We start from the raw sequence: 6998 nt of genomic DNA, 5'->3' as shown, positions 1-6998 counted from the left end.
TCTTCTGTACAACTGTCAGATCAGCAGTCTTCCTCATGATTGTGTAGCCTAGTGAACCAAACTGAGAGACCATTTTGAAGGTTCAATAAACATTTGCAGGTGTTTTCAGTTGATTAGCTGATTAGCATGTCACCATATTCTAATTTGTTGAGATAGTGAATTGGTGGGTTTTTGTTAAATGTGAGCCAAAATCATCACAATTAAAAGAACCAAAGACTTAAACTACTTCAGTCTGTGTGCACTGAATTTATTTAATACATGAGTTTAAAAATAAAAATATGAGTTGAATTATTGAAATAAATGAAATTTTCAATGGCATTCTAATTTATTGAGATGCACCTGTAAATTATAATTGACACTGAACATAAATAAATGCATTCAAAAACAAAAAACTAAATATATGACAGCAAAGTTCCAGTGAAATATCTTCTCAGGCTTTACTTCCAGTGTATTTTTGTATAATCAAGTGTCAGTTTCTCTCTGTAGACGAGTGACATCATCTGTCTGGGCTATTGTCTGGGTAGATAGACACTGTTGAGTTTAGAGTTACACTGTGTCTCTTCAATTTGTTTAAGTAAAAGCAATTATTAAAGGTCAAAAGTAGCCATTGTGAATGGATGGTATGTGAGCACTTCACAGTGTTACAAACAAAATGTGAAGTGATTTGGCTGAATATGTTCATAAAAAAACCCAAGTAATTATTGGAAACCCTAACAATATGTAAAATAATTTACATTTCTCTATCAACATGTGTAGAAGAGAATAGAAGTTCCAGTTAAAAGTTTAAGCAGGATATCAAGTACCTGTTAAGTGTATGTTGACAGTGTGTAGGTGGATTGAGCTCCAGAAAATCAATTATGATTTGGCTTTGAATTTTTTTTTGGACAGAATTCAGCATAAAAGTTTTTTTTAGGACAGTATGGTACACTCTTAAAAAAAAAAAAAGATGGTTCTTTACATGTACAACCAGTTCTCTTTAGAACCACAGCATCCTGAAGAACCCCTTTAATAATGAAATGGTTCTTTGTGTCAGAATTTAGGGTTCTTTATTCCCGCCCTTTTGTTTTTCAAATCTGTAACTGTCAAAGCACCTCATTACTGAGTTTCTGGAGTTGATCCAGATAATGTTACACAGACTGTCAACACACTCTCAACATGTAAATTACTTCATACTTAAATATAAATACAAATACAAATGTAACTTTAAAATTGTATCTGTTTTCAAACAAACAAGTTCTTTTCTGCTCTTTATTGATTATATTTAAGTGTGAGCAGCTCTGGCTGAGGATGCTTCTTTTCTCCACTAAGTAACAGAGACATTGAATTTATAATCCATATTGTTAGAATTATTTTTTTTATTTATAATTATTTATTTATTACTAACAGAGGCTACATTCTAAAAAAAGATGGCTCATTAGACCTACTGATTTTCTGGAGTTCAACTATCCAACTACACAGACTGTCAACACTGTCAACTCTCAAAATGTAACTGGTTTCTTACAAATAATGTTTGATATGAAAATATGTTTATCTTTTCACTAAAAGATAACTTGTAAGTGTGACCAGCCCTGTTCAGTTAAGGTTACTTCACTCTTCTTCACCAGTAACAAAAATATTCAATTTATTGTCCTTTTTTGTTTTTTTTTACAAAAACAAATGTAAGGAGACACATTGTAACTCTGAACTCAATTGTGTATTTTAGATGATGTCACATTCTACAACCTCTTTTCATCTGCATAGAGAAACAGACACTCAGTCATACCAAAATACACATAATGATGGACTTGCACGACTTTATTTATCAATTCCTCTCCTCTGTCTCTCGCCGTAGTGTCATTTTGGAGAATCTGAGGAGTATGCAGGCAGGCATTCTGACGATGCTTGTCACACTTTTCTGGACCTCGACAGTGTAAGTTACTTGGCAGTCTATGGAGCAGTCACAAGCCTCCCGGTTTGCATCCAAAATATCTTAAATTGTGCGCCGAAGATGAATGAAGCTTTTATGGATTTAGAATGACATGGGGATAAGTGATTCATGAATAAAAAACTTCATTTTGGGGTGGAGTATCCCTTTAAATATTTATTTAAGTTCAATGTCAATTGTCATTTATTAATGTTATATAAAAGTACATAACTGACACATTGTTGTTGTTGTTGTTTATATGTTAAACCCTAACAGAGACTGCAGGATATTGTAATACCAGGCAGATGGAACCTTATGAAAAGGGTTCTATTTAGGACTAAAAAAGGTTCTGCTGTTATTACAAGCCGAAGAACCCTTTTCTGGTACTGTTTAGAACCATTTTTTAAGCGTGTACCGTATCCAAACAAGACCAAATCAAAGCTGAATAAATAGGGCAATGCACAAAATGCAGATGAAAGGCTCTTTTGAAGATATGGAGTTATCAGGAGCCTCTGTGTGTGTAGTGGTGCTAAAAAAAAGGATTTAAACAGTGGGTGGATAGGACTCGCTGACAGACTCGACAAGGACTTCGGCATGACTTCACAAATCACTATCGCTTGCTCAGTTAATCACAGAAAGAGAGAGTCTCATTACCTCGTCATGCAAATTATCTTCATACAGGAAAGCCATAAGGCAAAAGACATGAGCTAATATATAACATGCCGTAGCAAGCAACAGCTGGTTCTGGACTTGTATTCACACTGTAAGCAGCTGTCAGTCAGCAGCTTTCTGCTTACGGCCCTGTGTGATCCGAGTAGATATTCACTGATGGGCAGCAAGGCATGTTGGGTGGAGTCCCTGTCAGCCTGATGTTCTTTTAACCGCACACATCACCTTCCCCTGACAGCAGCACCCTGCAACTTGCCTGAGCTTCATCACAGGGGTCTATTGTGCTCCGGGATTAACTTGATCTGAAACCAGTTGCCCGTTCTTAAGTTTTACTCTTGCTAAAGACAGCAGAAACATCTTAACTGGTATCAGATCAGCTACAAAAGATTACATGTTATGTCACATTTATGTGTGAATATATATCAGCTCACGCTTGGCAAGAATTAAAACCTCTGCATCAGGGTCAGTTTAGGTTCTGATGATCCATAATGCTTTATATCACTGCTTTGAAAGAGATCAATTCATACATTAAACATGACTTCATTATTTGAATGACTCTGGAGTAAGTGTGAGTATATCGACTATGAATAAATCTCAGCAAACTGGCAAGCCAGCCTAAAGGTTCTGGTTTATTTTAGCTATCGGCGATGTAGTTTGCGCTGTAAAAGCCCACGTACAGTGCCAAAATTTCTTCTTCCTATTACACCGACCTAATGCCATTAGCTGCCTTTTAGCAGATACTTTTTATCCAAAGCCGCTTCAATCATGTAATCCATTACTCATGTGGAATGCAGCATTCAGGTATTGTTACGTTTTGAACACCACCCAAAATGGACTCAAATGATCAATTCTTGGTGTATGAGTCATATTTATCCATTACGTCACTAAGCCCAAACCTTCTTGGCGAATGCATAAAGTCTTAGGCTGAAAAATCTTGTTCAGCGCTGGGCAGTGACAGATAATGCTTTAAATAGCAGAGCAAGGCTTAAAAATGAAGTCATTGTCGGATTTTGTTACACGACTGCAGACAAATAGGGTCTTTTTTTCCAATGACAAGTTCAAGTTACAGTTAAATAACTTCTCAACTTAGAGAGGATATTTAATTCTCAAAGATCACAGGAAATAGTTCCTGTAAGGATTATTCTAAGCTGAAGTTAATTGTTGCTTTTATATTAAGTGCATGGTAGTGCTGTCTAAATGTAAATTTAAATTATAGGAATATATTAATGTCTGACTGTATATTATCCCGCTTATTAGTTGCTACTTCTGGAGCGAGCTGGTGCATATGTTTCCATGTTATAATATACACACCAAATAATTAAAGCAAAATGAAAAATTCATAATTAGGAAATTTCTGACCCAGGAACGGGATGACTGACAAAAGTATATAAACAGTGTGCTCCTCAGTATATGCATGCAATATATGATACTACGTAAATACAAATATGACATGATTTTTTTAAATCTCCAGCAAGTGTAAATTTCTCAAATCAAGTGATTCTAGCATATTTGCAGGATGGCTGTGTTATGGAGGTGAACCGAAAGGAAGGGAAACTAGTCAAGTCAAGTCACCTTTATTTATATAGCGCTTTTTACAATACAGATTTTGTCAAAGCACTGTGCAACATTAATTTAGTGAAAATAGTGTGTCAATAATGCAAAATAATGCAAAATGACAATAGTAAACACACATTTTTCAGTTAAAGGCATTTCAGCATTGAATTCAGTGATGTCATCAGTTCAATTCCAGGCTGCAGCAAAGTCAGATTTTGCAGAGGACTCGACTGGTCCCTGTGGTCTTGTCCCGGTGGCAATCTGAGACAAGGTCTTTACAGGGGATCTGGGGCTCATCTAGTTGTCACATATAACACACACACACTGACTTTCAGGGCTGTAGAGGTCCTCTCTAGGTGCTGATCCATCATCTGATCTGGATACAGACTGGATCTGGTGGCTAAGGTGGCCTCGGAATAAGAGAGAAACAGACTAATATTAGCATAGATGCCATTCTTCTAATGATGTAGCAAGTACATTGGGTGTTATGGGAAGTGTTCCCAGTTCCGTCTATAACGGATTTAAATTTTAGAAATGTGTTAGCGTGTTATGTGTAAGCCAGGATAAAGAGATAGGTCTTTAATCTAGAGTTAAACTGCAAGAGTTTTTCTGTCTCCCAAACAATGTTCGGTAGGTTATTCCAGAGATTAGGTGCTAAACAGGAAAAGGATCTGCCGCCCGCAGTTGATTTTGATATTCTAGGTATTATCAGATTGCCTGAGTTTTGAAAACACAGCGGACGTGGAGGACTATAATGTAACAAAAGCCTGTTCAAATACTGAGGTGCTAAACCATTCAGAGATTTATAAGTAATAAGCAAGATTTTTTTCAAGACAGGACCGGGTTAATATGGTCATACTTCCTGGTTCTAGTAAGAACTCTAGCTACTTCATTTTGGACAAGCTGTAGTTTGTTTACTAAGTGTGCAGAACAACCACCCAATAAAGCATTACAATAATTTTAAGGTAATAATCTACGTTCCTAACTGATGACCAAGAATTGACAGAGCAGCAATCAAGTCTTAGACAGCGTTATTACACAGAGTTTTTAGGTCCTATAATTAACACCTCTGTTTAGAACTACTTCCAACCCAGAAATCAACATATAATGCATTAATAGGTATTATTCCCTGCCATTATAATTACCAAAGCTGCAATTATTTGCTGTGTATTTCCACACATACATTAATATCAGAATGAGTTGCAAAAAATGCACTCATCTAAACATGAATCTATGTTAATGGACTCAAGTCATCTTCTCTTTCACTTGGGCATGATCCAGACCTCACAAAGGCCTTCCATTTTATGAATCTAACTTTATTTGCTGCACTCTGTGGCCACTGGCCTACACGATTACTGCAGTCTCTATATCTAGTTAGGACTTTTTCGATTAGCCAGTGCTAAAAGCGGTGGATTTGATTTCAAACTCTTTTTATTAGGTTTACCTAACGAGGACAGTTAGACCACAGAGCAGATACTCTCTCCTGGATCTCCAGTAAATACTATTACATCTGCCAGCTCAGGAAGCCAGGGAAACTCAAAATGTTATTCACACTGCTCCGCTGTCAAAATAACATGAGCCTGAAACCTCACAATCCATTCGTCATCCAATACAATGGCCTAATGCAAGGTGTAGGAGACTGGTGGAGACAATAAACAAAAACATATTCACATCCTTTGCTTTCAACAATAAAATGACCCTGAAAATAAAGTGTTATTACTTTGCTTGTCAGACACCTGATTTTGATTAACTGAAATTCACACTTATTGGATTAAAAAAATATAGATTTATACCTTAAACTGGAAAATTAAGACTATTTCACAAATATTCCTGCCTAATTCATCATATAAATGTGTTTTATACTGTTGGTGATTCAGTTATTTTATTTATTTATTTATTTTAGCATATATATATATATATATATATATATATATATATGCCACATACGATTTTGTGAATGCTGATGATGAGAGGTTTGGTAAAAATGTATAAACATTATGGAGGACCTGCTTTGTTGAACTTAGTTTAATAATTTCATTCAGTCCTAATTGATGAGTTTTCATTCACTATCTTCATCAAATAATGTCAGTGTGCTTAAAACATTAGTAAATTCATCAAACATTACTACGGGTTTGCCTGAAAGTTTGTTTGTTTTTGTGGGTTGATGTTTTTCTATAGTCACACTCAGGTTAAATAAAGTACACTTCCATAATGTACTTAAAGTGCTCTTATTTTGTACTTAAAGAAAATATTCTTTATTACTTCCTTAGATTAACTTAATTAATTCTCTGTATTTAAAAAAGAAAAATAGTTACCACTTGTAGTACACTTGAACCCATCTTTCATTCTACAAGTTTTTACTAAATATTTATTTTAAATACAGAGATAATGTTAAAAGTGCATTTTAGTTTATATTTATGGTGTTCCAAAACAGCACAGTTGAGTACACTTAGTTGATCTTAAGTTTATCTTAAGAAGTAGGCTACCAAAGAATTATTTTAGCATGGCCTATTAAGTACAAAATTAGTGCACATTTTAAGGAAAGAGTACTTTTCTTTTTTACCTGGGCAGTGCATAATAACTGGTCATAGGATGTTAAAAATCTGTCTGACCATCTATCATGATCATCTTGACCATCTTAAGTATGCCCAGTACATGGTTTGTTGCTGGTTCTAGCAGACTGAACCAGCTAGTAACCAGTTTAGACCAGTAAAAAACATGTTTTGTTAATGTATTAATAAAATACAGTAGATTAAATATAGTACTAAATTAAATTTTAAAGCATACATGGTATTTTTTAAACAATAAAAAAAGTACTCATTGACCATACTTTTTTATGCCTCTTCTTCAAAATATTGTCATTATATGTTGA

Source organism: Carassius auratus, chromosome 30, assembly GCF_003368295.1.
Source record: "Carassius auratus strain Wakin chromosome 30, ASM336829v1, whole genome shotgun sequence".
Lineage (NCBI taxonomy): Eukaryota > Metazoa > Chordata > Actinopteri > Cypriniformes > Cyprinidae > Carassius > Carassius auratus.
This window is presented reverse-complemented; position numbering follows the sequence as displayed.